Raw genomic sequence first — 19,065 nt, forward strand, 5'->3', positions numbered from 1 at the left:
GATCAGGTTCCATCCAATATGGAATCTATCGGTCACTCCTTCGGGTACCTCCCACACAAAATAACGTAAAAGTGCAATTTGAGAACTGTTTTCGTATAGAATTTTTCAGGAAAAAGTCCATACCTCCTGAGAAAATGACTCGAAATGTGTAAAAAACCCCTACAGCAACATTGTTGTGGCAGGAGCACGCAATAACTCTCGAACGAATCAGCAGATTAGGTCCCAATTTTGGCCTTCGTAATATTTTGTGCCGCGCGTTAGCCCATAAGAACGTTAAAAACTTGGGTTTGGCGCAGGGTTGGTAACCCTCCCCTAGAAAAAACAGCCTACTATGAAAAAACGAAAGAAAAGAAAAACAAACCCCTCTAAAGTTGACGAACCCCGCAAAAGTTTTAAGGACCATGATCTGCGAATCTGCAGCTGGAATGTTCGCACTCTTTATAGAGAAGGTGCAGTCTTCGCATTGCCAGACGTACTTGAAAAGTACAAGGCCGATATTTCTGCCATACAGGAAATACGATGGATTGGGAAAGGCGTCACAACAACGCCTAAAGGTGACGCACTGTATTATAGCTGCCATGACACAAAGCATGAGTTTGGTTGCGGATTTGTAGTTGGTTGGAGGTTAATACACTTGGTATCCAGCTTCACACCAGTGAATGAAAGACTTGCTACAATTCGAATAAAAGCAAAATTCTTCAACATCAGCTTTATTTGTGCTCATGCTCCCACTGAAGACAAGGACGAACTGACCAAACATATATTTTATGACGCTTAGAAGAAACACATGACCGTTGTCCTGCCCATGACATTAAAATTATTCTAGGCGATTTTAATGCCAAAATTGGAAAGACAAATATCTTTGGCCCAAAAGTCGGAAAATTCAGTCTCCACAGTGAAAAATCTGACAATGGTATGAGGCTGATAGACTTTGCAGCTGCAAAAATGATCGTAGTTAGCAGCACCAGATTTCAACATATCGACATCCATAAGGGCGCTTTGCTGTCTCCAGATCAGAAAACAAGAAATCAAATTGATTACGTTGTGATAGATGGAAGACATTCATCGAACGTGTTGAATGTACGTTCGTTCCGAGGAGCAAACATAGACTCGGACCACTACGTTGTTGCAGCAAAGGCAAGCACGTAGCAAACAAAGTACGAACAGACACAACACGAAAGTTAGACATCCGTAAGCTGCAATCACAACAGATAGCCACAGCATATTCCACTTAACTAGCCCAATTGCTTAATCAAAGCAGTCCTCATCCCGATAACATATCAGCGCAATGGCAAAGTATTGCCCATTCCATGCAAACAGCCGCAAAATCCATACTTGGATACCAGAGACCTCCACAAGGAATCCATGGTATGATCAGGAGTATCGTGCTGCTACCGAGGAGAAAAATGCGGCATATAGGGATACTTTACAACACGTAGCAACGAGTAGCGCCCGAGAGAGATATCGGGAGAAAAGGAGAGATGAGAAACGTCTTTTCCGCAGGAAAAAGAGAGAGAGATGGAAAAGCGGGAGTGTGAAAAAATCGAGATGTACAGAAACCAGAATAAAGTCCGAAAATTCTACCAAAGAGTCAAGCATCAAACTGATGGCTTTGGTACAGGCGCATCCTCCTGTAGAGACCAGCAAGGTAATTTGGTAACTGATACAAATAGTGTACTCAGGATATGGAAAGAACATTTTTCAAAACTGTTGGTATCCAATAGCAGCGAAGACGACGAAGATACCACAGTCCCAATCCCAAGATGAGGTAAAGACAGCAATAAATCGGCTGAAGAATAATAAGGCAGTAGTGGCCGATGGCTTACCAGCCGAGCTGTTCAAAACCGGAGGCGACACGCTGATAAGGTGTATTCATCAGCTAGTTAGCACCATGTGGCAGGATGAAAGCGCACCCGACGATTGGAACCTGAGTATCCTGTGCCCCGTCCACAAGAAGGGAGATAAGACTGTATGCTCTAACTATAGGGGCACAAGTCTACTCCCTATTGCCTACAAGATCGTGTCAGCGATATTGTGGGAACGACAAAAGCCTATGGTCAACGAGATAATTGGACCATACCAATGCGGCTTTAGACCTGGCAAGTCCACCATTGACCAGATATTTACCCTGCGGCAAATCATGGAGAAGATCCAAGAGATACAGATCGACACCTACCACCTTTTTGTCGATTATAAAGCAGCCTTCGACAGCCCGCTGCGTTCAAAGGTATTCCAAACCATGTCTGAATTTGGTATCCCCGCAAAGCTCATCCGGCTTTGTAAAATGACTTTAACTGACACGAGGTCCTCAGTAAAAATAGGAAAGAACCTCTCCGAAGAGTTTGGTACCAAAAGAGGTTTCAGACAAGGAGACAGCCTTTCGTGTGACCTCTTCAACATCCTGCTAGAAAAGGCAAAGAGGCAAACGTCAAAAGAAGTGGCACAATCTACACCAATAGTCACATGTTACTTGCTTATGCTGATGATATAGACATCATGGGCCGATCAGTAAAAGAAGTAACTGATACCTTTATAAAGGTCGAAGGAGAATCTGCTAAAGTGGGTCTGGCGGTAAACGGTGAGAAGACCAAGTTGATGGTGTCGACGCGCAATGCATCCATTGAGCTCGGACCGACTGTGGATGTTGGTTCCTATAATATTGAGGTAGTAAAAGACTTCGTCTACCTCGGCACCTCCGTAAACACAACAAACGACATCAGTTGTGAAATAAAAAGAAGAATTGTATTGGCCAACAGATGCTACTTTGGTTTAAGTAAGCAGTTTAAAAACAAAGCCACATCTCGTCAAACAAAAATAACGCTCTACAAAACACTGATACTACCCGTGCTAATGTATGGCTCCGAAGCCTGGGTACTTGCGCAAGCAGACATGGTAGTGCTTGGTGTGTTTGAGAGAAAAATTCTTCGAAAGATCTACGGACCAATCTGCGTTGACGGTGAATATCGACGTCGCATGAACCAAGAGCTGTATCTGCTATACAACGACATCAATATAGTTAAACGTATCGAGATGCAGCGATTGCGTTGGCTAGGCCATATCATAAGAATGAGCGATGATGAACCCGCTAAGAAGGAGTATAAATATGAGCCGCTTGGCGGTGCACACAGAATTGGCAGGCCAAAGAATATATGGCGCAAACAAGTGGACGAAGAGATGACAAGGCGCGGTATTCCAGAAAGAGAAGCAATAGACAGAGATAAATTGAGATCTTTTCTTAGTTCGGCTTATAGAACAAATGTTCTGTAATGGGCCAGCTAAGTAAGTAAGTAATCGTTCGTCATTTTGGTGTACCCTGTGTTGATTTTGTTAAAAGAACCCATGTGATATGCAATATTACATAGGCGACCGCATACAATCGCCTTCCTTTCTTCCTACTTGCTTTCTTCTAATACAGCTCATTTAATATTCCCCCTTGTCGATTTATTCTAATAACCAAACTTTCTTCTTAATTGTGTTATAACAATTTGTGTGTCCTTCAACCACAAACAGATCTTTCATTTATTTCTAACTAATATGACGGAAATAATCAAAGCTCATAAAATATACATACAACGAAATACATATATAAGGGTTTATCGCATAGCTAGGCCAACAATAAACACAACGTAACCTAGCAGCATCCAAGGATAATCAATACAAAGGAAAATATGTACAAATATTTGATTGCTAATTTTAGCTTTGGGAAAATCATTAATAACATACAATATTAGTGATTTAGACATCCATGTCGACCTTGTCAAATACCCACCACATGACAAGGATACTCACTCAAATATTTGATGAATGTTATGGTTTCGACAGCAATAAAATTAAATTCCAAATCAATGTGACCGACGACTATATTACTCGTAAGTTAAGGCTTTTTGATGGTTGTGTGTGAAAACGTAGAATGAACACTAAAAAAACATTTTAACAGCATTTGCATAACGACATGCATGTAAATATGTATGTATTTTTGTATAAATTATAGGAAATATATGTACATGTATATGTATGAATTAGTTAAGGAGCTAATCCATGTATGTAAATTGTTGATATTGATGTTAAAATTAAAAACCTGTCATATGATTCGAGAAAAATTGAGTTCTAAAACATATATATACAAAAATATCCAAGAGAGAGAGAGAGAGAGAAGGAGAGAAGATTATTTATCAAATATCTAAGAATGCTGTCCTTTTAAATATTTGCTAGGTTACCTTATTTTAATATGAAGTCCGTGGGACTTTGTAAATTCAGCAAGTAAAAAAACATCGTTAAGTTCGAACTTTTTATACCCTCCACCATGAAACACATATTATTTAGTTTTCTTTCCTGTCCACAATTTTAAATAGAGATATTTTGTGCGTCCGTTTGTCCGTCTGTCAGTCTGGCTGGCTAGTGCGCACTATAACTCTCGAAAGAACCGATTTAGTCCAAAATTCGGCGTTAGTAATATTTTATCCAAACTTAGTTTAAGTTCGAAGATGGGCCATATCGGTCCCCTCTTTCAGATACTTCCCTCACAAATGTTCGGAAAAATTATGCCCACGAAATCTCATGAAGCGAGTAACCGATTTTGTCCCAACTTTTCACATCGTGAAATTTCTACCAGACATATATTAGATTCCAGTATGGACTCTATCGGTCCACTCCTTCTTGTGTCTCCCACACAAAATTTTACAAAAGTTCATTTTAGGACCTCGTCGCTTTGATTTTTGTTGTATCAACTGGTACTCTGCCCCCGTACGACGGTACAAGTTTCATCAGGGGCAGGCCCATACTTCCTGAGAAAATAGCCTGAAAGTTGCAAAAAAACCCTATGACGGTGTGTAGTAGTTGGAGCGCACGATAACTCTTGAACTGATCTGCTGATTTGGTCCAAACTTTGGCTTTCGTAATATTTTATCCAAACATAGTTTAAGCCATATCGGCCCACTCCTTCAGGTACCTCCCCCAAAAGTTATAAAATGTTCGGAAAAATGGTGCGCACGATAACTCTTGAAGCCAGTGACCCATCCTAATATATCTACCGGATATAGATAAGGTTAGAATATGAACTGTATTTGTCCACTTCTTCGAGTACCTCCCACATAAGTATCCTCCCGGATAAGTTCACTTTAAGACTTGCTCTTGAATCATTTTGATTTTTGTTGAAGCAAGATGCAGTCACTGCCTCAATTGCGAGGGTATAATTTTTTCAGGGGCAAGTCCATTGTTCTGGAGAAAACAGGCCGAAAAGTGTAAACAACCCCTATGGCAAAAATCTCACAAAATGATAAAATTGGGTCCAAATTTTGGATCTCCTAATATTTTGTCCAAATTTAGTTTAACTTCTAAAACAGCCCTCGACACCGAATACATACACATTTTGTAATTGTTTTCCAATATACCATTTGTCGTAATTAACTAAATTACAAACAAATGTTTGGACAAATATTCTACAATTATGATCTTTTGGGTTTGTTGTTCCTAATAAAATGTGTACATATTTTGTAAATTCTCATTTGAGAAACAAATATTCTCTTTTTTATTGTGGGTGTGAAAAATGTTTACACACACTACTACAAAAGGTGCTCCCATCGCCTAGGCCTGTTCTAAAATGACCCATATCGGTTCTCTCATTAGTGTACATCCCCCACAAAAGTTCAACATTTGTATATGCTGTTCGTTGTGGTCCTGTTTAATGATTCCTGGCATACTGGTCCAAAAGTTATACGATGACCCACTTAAATTACTAGTTGGCGCGATTTCTGTCGAAAAGATATGACTCCCAAAATAAGATCCACTTCCATAATGGACTATGTCGGTCCATTCCTATATGTACCCTCCACAACACTTTTGAACTTTAACCCCCATTTAGTCCACATTTTTGTCGGCAAGTTTAAATGTCCAAAAAGAGCCACAAAATTCTGAAAAGACCCTAAATACATTCGATCTGTCCGAAGATGAAAGTTTCAATTCAAATAGGCTGAGAGTATATCTCTGTCGCCAAGCCGACTGATACTTTTTTAGAAGTTTTGTGACCACTGGGTCAAAAGTAAAAAAAGTATATATATTTTTAGGAATTGCGTAAGTTATGTGGATTATGCAGCCATTATTTTCTGTTTCGGATTTGGGCTGTGTTAGTGTTTAATTTATTCACTATGTTCATTCCGGTTGCTATTGTAGCAGCATATAAACCTACCATAGGTTTGATGCTGGGTTGGTAGCCACTGGGCGAAACACTATGGGTTTGGGTCAAACCGGTACGAAAGAACCCGCTGCTAGGTGAACCTTTGCTGTAACAAGTAGAATTGGGTAATCTAGTTACTAGTTCCTTGTACTAGTTCCAAAACGTATGAGTAACATCATGAAGTATAACGTGTGATGTTAAGTATACGCAGATTGTTCAAAGAAAAAATGTGGACCATTGGAACTACGAACTAGTTCCATATAGTTCCTTTGGCACAACTCTAGTAACAAGACAGTGGCCCCAGTCGACGTTTGTTCTTCGAAGCGATCGTAAGTCTAACTCAAACGACACATGCCTTCCATATATCCCAGCATGATCAATTTACTTTCTACACCCTACACCACACTGTGGACAAGGGTATACCACTATATAGACCGATAGTTCCTTTAGAGATGTACATAAAATCACTTTTTGAGAATTTATGTGAGTTTTTTGAGTATTTATTAATCTAAACCGATTTCGATATAATATGGCACACTTTTCACGAGCCTAAATAAAATCAGAAAATTCTGACAAAGAGTGAAACACTTTTCCAAACTGTTGGTATCCGACAGTAGCGAAGGCGACGAAGATACCACAGATCCAATCCCTGAAGATGGTATTGAATGTATACCACCGAAAACCGGCTGAAAAATAATAAGGCAGCAGAAGCCGATGGCCGCACCAGAGTCGACACGCAGATAAGGTATATGCATCAGCTAGTTAGCACCATCTGACAGGATGAAAGCGTACCCGACGATTGGAATCTGTGCATCCTGTGTCTCGCCCACAAGAAAGGAGATAACACTGTATGCTCTAACTGTATGTGCTAACGACTAAAGTCTATAGTCAACGAAATAATTGGGCCGTACCAATGCGGCTTTAGACCTGATATTTACCCTGCGACAAATCCTTGCGAAGACCTAAGAGTTGCAGATCGACAACTACCACCTTTTTGTCGATTATAAAGCAGGTATTCCAAGCCATATCTGAAGTTGGTAACCCTGAAAAGCTCATTCGGCTTTGTAGAATGACATTAACTGTTACTTGATCCTCAGCTAAAATAGCAAAGAACCTCTCCTAAGAGTTTAATACGAAAAGAGGTTTCAGACAAGGAGGCGGCATCTCGTGTGACTTATTCTATGTTCTGCTGGAAAAGGATATACGAGATCCGAAGGTCAAAAGAAGTGGAACAATATGTTTGTAAGAAAGCGTTCTGTACCCGATCAGTGCAGTGTATGGTGCATGAAATTGGCCGAAAATATATATGGGAGCTGTATCCCATTCTGAACCGATTTCAATATAGTTTGGCAAATTTATTTCTAGACCAAATTCCGTTACTTATTCCACATTTGGAGACTGTATCTGTAACCGTCCATTATAATTCCAAACAAACAAATTACAAACAAACAAACATTTTTCTATTTTTATGTTTATAGACAGATATCATGGCAGCTATAATATACTGCGTAACCTTTGGTTGTTGTTTGACCCCTTTCCCAATCCATCGTATTTCCTGTATGGCAGTTATATCGGCCTTGTACTTTTCAAGTACATCTACCAGCGCGTAAACTGCACCCTCTATAAAGAGTGCGAACATTCTTGAGATGAGAGAGACCAAGACAAATCCTGGGCTTTGCATGTTAAAGCCGGTCAGAACCGTTACTTGGTATCTTTCATCCCCTATGTCACCCGTGTGTACAGTGTTTGAAAGAGGTGTTGTAGTAGGTATGTTATAAAATACCCCTGAAACAATATGAAATACGCATCTGGGAGTCTGAGAACGTTCTGAAGAATTGTTGAGCACATTTTTTGGAAGACTTTTTCAACGGGTCACTTCTTTCAACTCCCAATAGTTTAGCATCTACTGACCAGAATTCCAGAAATGTTGAACTCTTAAGTTCTACTATTCTAGAGCTACTGCAAGGCAAAATTCATATTTGTCTCTGAGTTAAAGGCAAATACAAAAAATGTTGTTTTAGATAGGACAATAAAATCGGAACTGGATGTGACGTGACAAAACCCAACTAGGGTTTTTGTAGTCTCAATATGTACTTTAAAAAAAATGCATTCTAGAAGTTCTTTGCATTTTCATTGTTGCAACACTAAATTTAGTACCATTTTGTATTTCTCAAAGCCTAATAGTAGATATTTGCAACACCGCCTCCACAACTTATACCAAAATTCAGAATTCCAGTTTCATATTTTAGCAAGTACTAAATTTAGTACCATTTACACAAGCACTAATTTCCAAAAATACATCCATACTCAATCCTTCTCTCCAACTGTAGTCCATATTTCAAATTTCAGGATTCCAGCATTATCCGTTCACCCAAACCCAAATTGTACCTAATTTAGTACCATTTAGCACTATTCGTATACATAAGAGCGAATTTCCACAACTATCTCAATCACCCTCTTCAGTAATTTTAGTAATTTTAATTCCTAATTTCAGGATTCCAGCTGCAAAAGCTCCTACAATTCCAAATTGTACAAAATTTAAAAGCAAGTATTATACGAAAACGTGTATCGATATGACCCATTGTTGAAGCATTATCTTAAATTTTGCGAAGTATGGCGTAACATATTTGATACCATTTGTGTTTGTGTAAGATTATGTATGCAGAGCTCTAACAGAGTTTCACCTGAAAATCCATTTTAGAGTTTTGATTTACTAGTTTTGTGATTTGTACTTACTAACCGATTAATATCACCTCCATTTGGCATTTACTATACCCCAGACCACGACCCCACAATTTTTGCACAGTATTGTTAGTTGTTTACATATTTAGTGTTTCACAAACAAGTCGTCATTGTGACATCCTTCCTACACTTTCTTCGCCAATAAAGGAAAACAAAGATGAATATTGTGTTACACTCTATGTGTGTGTACATTAGGGTTATAAAGTTGTTTTGCATTTTATACAAATATAAAAATACCACCACATAGCCGAGAGAGCGTTATCACTTTGCCCCTACCGTTAAAAAAGTATCCGCACCGATTGCATACAAGTTTTCCATTGAAATTGCCTCTTTTAGGTTTGGAAACATTATGACAAATCGTTATTCAATAAGCTATTTCTTATTGAAATTGAATATAATTTTAATATCAAAGATAGCACAAAAACTTTAAAACCCCGTACAGCATCATATATAGCATCAATTAAAAAAAAAAAAAAACAAAAAAAAACAAAACAAAAAAAAGTGGAATTCCTCTGTCATGATTTTAATAACTTTCTATCGTGGTTGCGAAATTTTGCACATTGAAGGTAAACGTAGTTCTTTATAAACAAACCAAAACTATAAAGGAAAACACACTTATATGGCACGGTGCGCCTGAGCCAACTTTAAGTGGTGTAAGCTGATTTTTGCGGATTCTGAAACTACAATGTTTATAGATGAGAACAAGTAAAAAAGCGTTAAAATATTCTGAACTAAAATTATAATGTACATAAAATACTTCATTCGGGATTCCCTTTTTTATGGTGCCTATATCTAATTATGTATGTTGGCAATTTTTGTTGGGCTAGAAATTGGGAGGTGCCTTTATATAGGGGTTATAATAAAATATGGACCTATGTTGACAGTTTTTGATGGGAGCCTTTAATGTCAAATAACTCCTAATTCGGTTAAAAATTGTAGCTAAAATCCTCAAAATACCGAAAATCGGTACATAACGTTCGAACTTCAAATGTCATTAACAGATAGTTCGGAGGTATCCCTATATGTGGGCTATATGAAATTATGAACTTAACTCAACAATTTTTGTTGGCTCTTTAATTTCAAATTACAGAAAGTTCGTCCAAACAATGAAGCTAAGGTACGGAAAATCGGGAGGTTTGTTTTGGGGCTATACCAAAACATGGACCAGCGTTCGGTCTAGAAATGTGTTTCAAAACGTCAAAATACCTGAAATCGGGCGGTAACGTTATATGGGTGCTATTCCAAAACATGGGCCTATGTCCACTAGTTTTGTTATATAAGTTTATTGATACATAAGAACCCTGAATGTCAATTTATAGCTAAATCGGTCTGAATATGTAGCAAAAAAACGTCAAAATACCGTAAATCGGGGGTACCGTTATATGGGGGCCATACCAAAACGTGGACCTATGTCCACAAGTTTTGTTACATAAGTTTATTGACACTTAAGAACCCTAAATTTCAAACTATAGCTAAATCGGTCTGAAAATGTAGCTAAAAACGTCAAAATACCGTAAATCGGGGGGTACCGTTATATGGGGGCTATACCAAAACGTGGACCGATATAGCCCATCATCGAACTTGACCTGCCTGCAAACGACGCAAAGACGCATTTTCCCAAAATTTCAGCGTCCTTTTTCAATTTTTGTGGATGCTAGAGTGATTACCACAGACGGACGGACATGCACAGATCGACTCAGAATTTAACCCTGATCAAGAATATATATACTTAATAGGTTCGCAAATGAGTATTTCAATGCGTTACAAACGGAAAAACAAACTTAATATACCCTCCATACTATGGTGAAGGGTATAAAAAACATACAAGAAAACAAGTAAGAACGGTGTTAAGTTCGGTCAGACCGAACTTGGTATACCCTCCACCACGAGTTGCATTGAAGTAAAATGGAACAATTAGCTTCCTTTCGTTTATGAAGAAGACTAAATAACAAATTTCAGCAAGTTCGGTAAAACAATGTGGCTAACCTTCAAAGTACCGAAATTCGGGAGGTACCGTTCCACGGGGGCTATATCAAAACGTTGATCTATACCTACAAATTTCTGGCGGAAAGTTTTTTGACTCAAAGATGACTAAATACCAAAATTCCGATATTTTTGTAACACCTTCGAAATATCGAAAATTAAGAGGTTCGCTTGTATGGGGGATATAGGAATCCGCGGAACTGTGCTGATAATTCTCTTCTGGAATATTTTCTAACAACATGGAAGATTAAATAACAAAATTCCGTCTTTCGGTAGGATATTCAGAAATGCTTTTACCTCCAAGAAAAATTTCTGCGATTTCGGTGGGTTTCTGTGGCCCCAACCTTCAAAATACCGAAAATCGGGTGGTACCGTTCTATGGGGCTGTATCAATGCGTGGACCTACAAATTTCATATGAAACGTTTAATACTTCAAAAGAAAACCGAAATACCGAAAATCGGGTGGTACCGTTCTGCGGGGGCTATATAAAAACGTGGACCGATATAGCCCATTTGCAGTACCAAACATCCTAGAAGTAATATAAACTTCTATACCAAATTACAAATCTCTCTCTTAAAATTTGCGAACTGTATCTTGATTTCAACCGACGGACATTGTTATATAGACTTAGAATTTTATCCTGATCAAGAATGTTTACATACTTTATAAGGTCTCCAATGAATATTTCGATGTGTTAAAAACGGAATGACAAATTTAATTATATCCTCCTTATTATGGTGGAGGGTATAACAAAAAATCTCCGGAGCACATTTAAAATTAATCGCGATCAAAGGTTGACATTTAGAGGGGTTTTTTAGGTTTTAACGATTTTGCTTTGAAACCGGAAGTCCTATTGTAATAAGATTAGATGAATTATTTAGCTATGAAAATTCTCCACAAGATTGGCAGGCAGTATCGCCTCCTTACAAAACAATGACAATGACGGTGCGCCATAACTAACTTTAAGTTTCAGGTGCTTACACCTGGGATGTTTATGCAGATTTTGCATCTACAATGTTCACAGATGAGAAAAATAAAAAAAGAAAACCGAAAAATCCACTAAGTCACATTTATAGAGTTTTTTAAATTTTCTGGATTTTTCTTGGAAACCTCAAGTCCTATCGAAGTGGGACTAAAGAAAATGTTGTAGCAGTGAAAATTCTCTACAACATTTTTTTAGTGCCATTTCAATGGAGATTACGGGTTCCATGCAAAATCCTGAAAATCTAAAAATGTGAACTGTTACCGCAATTTATTTGAAAATCCCTCCAGCGACTTTTTCTTGTTTTTAGATTTTCTCATCTTTGAACATTGCTGTTTCAGAATCTGCAAAAACATCGGTTTTCATTTAAAGTCAGTTAGGGCGTACAGTACATTACATGGTTTTATAAGGAGCTGTCACAGTCAGTGCATTGTCCCAATTTGAAATTGAAATTTGAAAATATCATAAAGGTCGATCTTGTAGAGAATTTTCAGAGCTACAACATTTGCCTTTTCAATAGGACCCCTAAAAATGTGAACTTTGACCGTGATTTATTTAAAAATGCCTTTCGTCGATTTTTTGATTGAGTTTTTTTTTTTTAATTTTTCTCATCTATGGACATTGTAGATACATTATCTGCAAAAACTTCCCAGGTGTAAGCACGTACCTTATAAAGTTTGTTCAGGTGCACCGTGATGTTAGACAGTAATTCCTTTATCTAACTGCTACCTTGATATAATTTGCATCAAGTGAGAGGTCAAGAGTTGGTTTTCAAGTTTAGTTTTCGTAGGTTGTCCGAATATGGCTACAGAATTTAAATTACTGATTAAAAATTAAATTTGTATATTTTCCCATCCGATCATTATCCACAAGTATGGGCACTATCCTTGACCAAACTTATAACCTAGTGCAAACATTTGTCAGTATTGAACTATAACTGCGATATCTAGCGAGATTGAAGTTACCACAACTTTACCAATTTTAACACAAAAGTTCTGGTTCATTTAATCCGCTAAATATTATCTGATCATCACGTTAAATTGCAAACTACCTTACCATTGCGACCTAACAGGCTGGTCGGCGAAAATAAGCGGAACAAGTGGTTAAATCATCTGAAGAGTTGCAACATTGGAGCCGGTATAAGTAAATTGTGGACAACGGTTAAGTCACTCTCGAACCCCGGAAGGAGGGATGACAGGACCTCAGTCACGTGACGGAATTTCCAAGGCAATGTTGAAACAACTGGATGAGCCGAGAGTGGAGTATCTCACTAATATTCTCAACCTGTCGGTAGCCACCCTTATGGTCCCCGAAGTCTGGAAAAGTAGCAGGGTGGTCCCGCTACTGAAGCTCCGGAACTGTTTAACCTCTACCTTTCCTGTATTCCGCCCCCTCCAGACGGCATTGAGATCGTAACGTATGCGGATGATTTTACGATCCTGGCGTCAGGTACCTACCCTGATGACATCTGTGAGAAACTGAACTCCTATTTAACCGATCTTACCACCGCAGTATAGAAGAGAGTTGAATATCAGGGTCGATGGTAGCAGAATTCCGACCACAAACTGCCCCAAAATTCTTTCACGTCGTCCGCGCATGCCACAGCTATCTGCGATAAACTAAAATGTAGGAACAAGGTCCTCAAGTCCCTAGCAGGCAGCACTTGGGGTGCAGATAAAGAAACCTTGTTGACCACGTATAAAGCGATAGGTCGGTATGTGGTAAGCTATGAGGCGCCAGTTTGGTCCCTGAGTTTATGTCACTCGCAGTGGGATAAGTTTCAAATTTGTTAGAACGCCGCCCTGAGAACTACAACAGGGTGGCTCCTCAAATCTACAGTGGACCATCTACATAAGGAGGCAAAGATTCTTCCAGTACGACAACATAATGAGATGCTATCGTTGCAGTACTTGCTCGGGTGTTACCGTGAGAGCAATCCCAATCACCATCTGCTGGCCACCGATACACCCAGGCATATCAAGAAGGATATTCATGCTCTAGAGACGACGGTCGACAAAATAGGAGAGAACATCCCCCATTTATCGCAGCTGAAGAGCGTCAGCTGCCACGACAAACCAGAGTAGTTTTGGCTCAATTGCGCTCGGGATATTGCAGTCGCCTAAATTCCTATTGGGCGGGAATCGGTCGCACCGTGCAATACATCTGCCCAGTATGTGGCATGGGCCCGCACTATACTAAGCACCTATTCAACTGCCCCGCCAAGCCTACTCATCTGACTCCAGTGGATCTGTGGTTACATCCCATCGAAATAGCCAACTTCCTGGAACTGGAGATAGACCCAGAGCCAGATTGAACAGGAGAACGAACATACAAACATATTAATAAAACACTGTTACAACAACAACAACAACAACCTACAGAGCCGCTACAAAATTGGATAAAAATGATTTTTTCGGTCCATTTTCGGTCCACATTTCACGAACATCGCCAAAAGCTATGGGGGGTCTATCCCGAAATCCATGCAAAATTTCGTGAAGATTGGTCCATAATTGCGGCCTGTAGCGTGCGCACAATTTTATTGGACGTACGGATGGACACACATCTCCAAATTGCTTTATCTCGTCGTGATATGAATTTTGGTATACAACAGGGGGGTATGCGACGAATATTTCGCGGTGTTACATGCATTTTTCGAAAAACAAACTTATAATACCATTTCCACATTGGGGTGTAGGGTATAATTATCCAAAAGCCTTTAGAAATCTGTGTTGGTGCGGAAACTTTTTCACCGAATTAAACTAAGGACAATATTCCGCACATGGTACTGGCGTGGTATTTATTTGGTTATAGCCCTAGTGTACGTATGTATGTACATATTTGTGATTTGTAATTTTATTGACATATCCATATCGTTACTTAACATGACAAATAACATAAAAATCACAACAAATGCTTACCCAATACAATGACAAACTAAAATCGAAAGTTTGTCAAAGTATAACCCAGAAAACAATTTATGCTCGAATAGAAATGTCAGTCGGCTTTGTTAAGCCATAAAAAGTAGTGTTTCCGTAAAAGGCAGAAAGAAAGAAAAGAACAGCAAAATAACAATTCATTTTTATTTTATTGTTTAACCCAATTTTTCCCACTGAGTTGATTTCTTTTGCAGCAACTTATTTTTCACAACTTTGATGTACAAATACAAACTCACGGAAGTACTGTATGAAAGTATGTATGTGTACGAGTATATTAGTAGCTACCCAGTAAACCAATCGTACCGACATCGTAACGAAATCGGAACAAAATTCAGACGATACGTCCTATGTCGGATCCGAAATCTTAACGATATCTTAACGAAAGTTGTATGAAGTGGTTTACATAATTTCGGAACGAAATATCGGAGCGACATCGTATCGATTTCCGTACGATTTCGTAACGAAGTCTGCTGGGTACCCAGAAAACCAAATGTCGGAAGTCCGACACATTTGAACAATTTCGGAAGCAAAATCGTTCTGATTTCGTTCAGATTTCTATAAGATTTTTTGTAGGGGAATTCGTTCATATTTCGGAAAGAATATCCAAAGTAAATTTCCATCCGAATATACCAATGTTTTTCATCCGATTTCGGTGCCAATTCGGACCGAAATGTCGGAAACAAATATTCTTTCGCACAACAACCACCTTTTGTATATATGTATCTAAAATACATCATTTTAGTTTGTTGTCAAAAATCAATGTGGTTGGTTATAAAATTCGCATATACAATTTTTAAATATTTTAAATATATATAATAATTCAAGCTTGTGCTGATAGACTCAACATATTCGTACACAAAATTTACATTGTTTTACTATAAATGATAACAACAGTGAAAATCATTAGAAGCGTTTGAAATTGCAATCTTCCAAAAAACATAACAAAGAAAAATTGTTCAATAAAAGAAGGCGTCTGAGAATTTTTTTTCATTATTCCAAATTCGGTCAGAAATCTTTACGAAGATTCGGAAGGTACATCCGATTTTCTCACGATATTATTTCGAAATCGTTCAGAAATCTGTACGAAAATTCGGAAAAAATTCGTTTTCCGAATTTTCCAAGGATTTTCTTCCGATTTCGTTCCGAAATTATGCCAACCACTTCATATAACTTTCGTTAACATATTTTTACGATTTCGGATCCGACATCGGACATAGCGTGCGAATTATGTTTCGATTTCGTTACGATGTCGGTACGATTGGTTTGCTGGGTAAATATGTGAAAGATTGCATTGTTTTAATGTTTATGTGTGTGTTGAAATAAACAACTAAATTTTCACATGGTAGGTGTGTGTGTGGTTGGTTATGTTACTGTTGTTTCGCAATAACAAATAAGTACACTTGTGTTCAGTAAAGTGTATGTGAGTGAGTGTTATTTTAAATGTGCTCGTAATAGAATTTTTCACGTAGTTTTCTTATTTATTTCTCCATTTCAGTTTTTCTTGGTAGAGATTTCTTTGTTTTACAACTTGGCATGAAACTGACATCTAGACGACGACAAGAAACGGAAGACCAAAGAAAAACACGCGTTACTAGTAAAAGCCACTGCTTTTGAAACTGCTACTGCCAGTGCGACAACAACAGTGAAACGAACAAATGTGTACAACGGAAGTGAAGTCAAATTGTATGCTTGAAAAACGACCAAAATTGGTAGAGTTTTAGCACTAATCTTATTTTTCGCTTCACAGCACAAAATAACAGCAAACAAGAGAAACTACTTGCCGCAACAACTACTCGCCTACTTAAAGGAAAACAATGAGAACAACAACAACATCAACGGCAACAGCAACAGAAACAACAACAATAGATCAAAAACGTTTGTGAAACTTTCTAGAATATTTGAAACAATAAAATACTTTAGATTTTAGATATTTTGGCAGCAGAAGATATTTTTCAAAGAATTGTTTTCAGAAGCATGCATCAATGTCGAGGCCAGTATAAAGTTACGAATTTAATAGAAAATATCTACGGTGCCAGCCAGTAAAACTAACAATTTCTTATTGGCAAGGCTAAAGACAGTGACGTTTTTTGTCTTTGTAAAAAGGTAAGAAGATGAACAATGGGATAATGTTGGTCTTTGATGCTACAATAGAAGTAAAATTAAAATTATTTCCGAATAAAATATAGATATAAAAAATATTTAAAGAGGATGCAATTTAGGAAATATCAAAATGTACAAAATTTGTTATATTAATTTTTGTACCCTCTACCATAATATGGAGGGTACAATTAAATTTGTCATATAGAACGGTACCTTCCGATTTCCGATATTTTGAGGGTTGTGGCCTCAACATCACATTTAATTGGCTGACATTTTGTATAAAGTCTTTCCACCAGAAATTTGTCAGTATAGGACCACGTCTTCATATAGCCCCCATAGAATGGTACCTCCCGATTTTCGGTATTTTGAACGTTGTAGCCTCAATACCCCACCGACAAGACTGAAATTTGGTATTTAGTCTTTGTTGGGGGTATAAAACTTTTCACCTGAAATGTCTTGGTATAGGTTCACGTCTTCATATAGCCCCCATAGAACGGCTCCTCCGTATTAGTGGCATTTTAAAGGTTGTGGCCTCAAAATCCCCACGAAATGGCTAAAATTTGGTATTAAGTCTTCCTTGGGGGTATAAAACTTTCCACCTGACATTTTTTGATATGGGTTCACGTCTTCATGTAGCCCCCATAGAATGGTACCTCCAGATTTCTGGTATTTTACAGATTGTGACCTCAACATCCCTTCGAAATGAATGGAATTTGGTATTACGTCTTCCTTGGGGTATAAAACTTTCCACCTGAAATTTGTCGGTATATGTCCACGTCTTCATATAGCCCCCATAGTACGGTACTTCCCCATTTCCGGTATTTTGAAGGTTCAATATCCCGCCAAAATGGCTGAAATTTGGTATTAAGTCTACCTTGGGGGTAAACAACTTTCCACCAATATTTTGTCGGTTTAGGTTCAGGCCTTCATATAGCACCCATAGAACGATACCTCCCGATTTTCGGTATTTTGAAGGTTGAGGCTATGGTTATACACTTCTCTGTTTGATTGACTTTTCTGAAAAAAATTTAAACAGAAAAATTTTACATACAAACATTTTTGTTTTATTGAAATATTTGTTGCATAAGAAAACATGTAAAATGCATAAATTTTTGCATATGCAAAATTTTGAATAGATTTGCATATGTCATATTGCAATATTATCAGAAGCTAAAAATATTCCTAGTTCCAAAATTTTACATGAATCGGACCAAAAATAGGGGTTGCATAAAATTCCGCTGTCTACTTATAAAGTATATATTCTTGATCAGAATAAATTTCTAAGTCAAAATAACCGTGTCTGTCTATCCGTCCGTCTTACGATGGGGCCAATGGCAGGTTTTTGAGGCAAAAAGTAAATTTTTGAAGTGTGCAATTTGAAAAAAAATAATAACGGATATCTATTACCAACACTCTGAATCACTTAAAATAAAAAAACAGTGAGCAAAGGCTATAGTCGGGACAGGGCCGTATATGTGATACCCTACACCACTACCAATTTGCATAAGCTTTTCACTAGTAAACATTTCTTTTAGGGATATACTTAAGGCGAACTGAACCAAAATAATTAATATTTAATTTCATATTTGACTACTGTCGACATCTAATTGGTACTGGTTGAAAGCATTAGCACCAGCAATGCTTGATTAGTAGACATCGGATTTTTGCATGTTTTTTATTTCTTATCCGATTGGACTCAAATTTTGGATCTAGGCGTTTTAAGGGACAATTTTTCGATATTTGGGGTCATATCAAAAACATTTTTTTTTTTTTTTTTTTTTTTTTATTTCAAATTTATTACAACTGAGTTAAAACTCATCAAGCAATATTAAAATAATAATGTATATATGTATATATATAATTAGAGGTTGATTAAGTGATGAGTAGGTAATTCAATAATTACACTCTAATGAAATTACATTTTAAAACTTATGTTAATAAATCCATCGGCGTTAGTCTTCTCAGTCTTCTGCCGTCTCTGCTCGTGTGTTCATAATAAATGTTCTTTATTTCCGCGTTTTTGTGAAGACGTATCTTATTAACATACATCTGGGCTTGCTTTTTTATCTCGTCGGTGACAAAATTCACGCCAAGATCTCTATGTAGATCCGAGTTGCGTACATACCATGGTGCGTTAACTATGGATCGT

The sequence above is a fragment of the Musca autumnalis genome, unplaced genomic scaffold (genome assembly GCF_047663935.1).
Source record: "Musca autumnalis isolate F117 unplaced genomic scaffold, ASM4766393v1 scaffold_4, whole genome shotgun sequence".
Lineage (NCBI taxonomy): Eukaryota > Metazoa > Arthropoda > Insecta > Diptera > Muscidae > Musca > Musca autumnalis.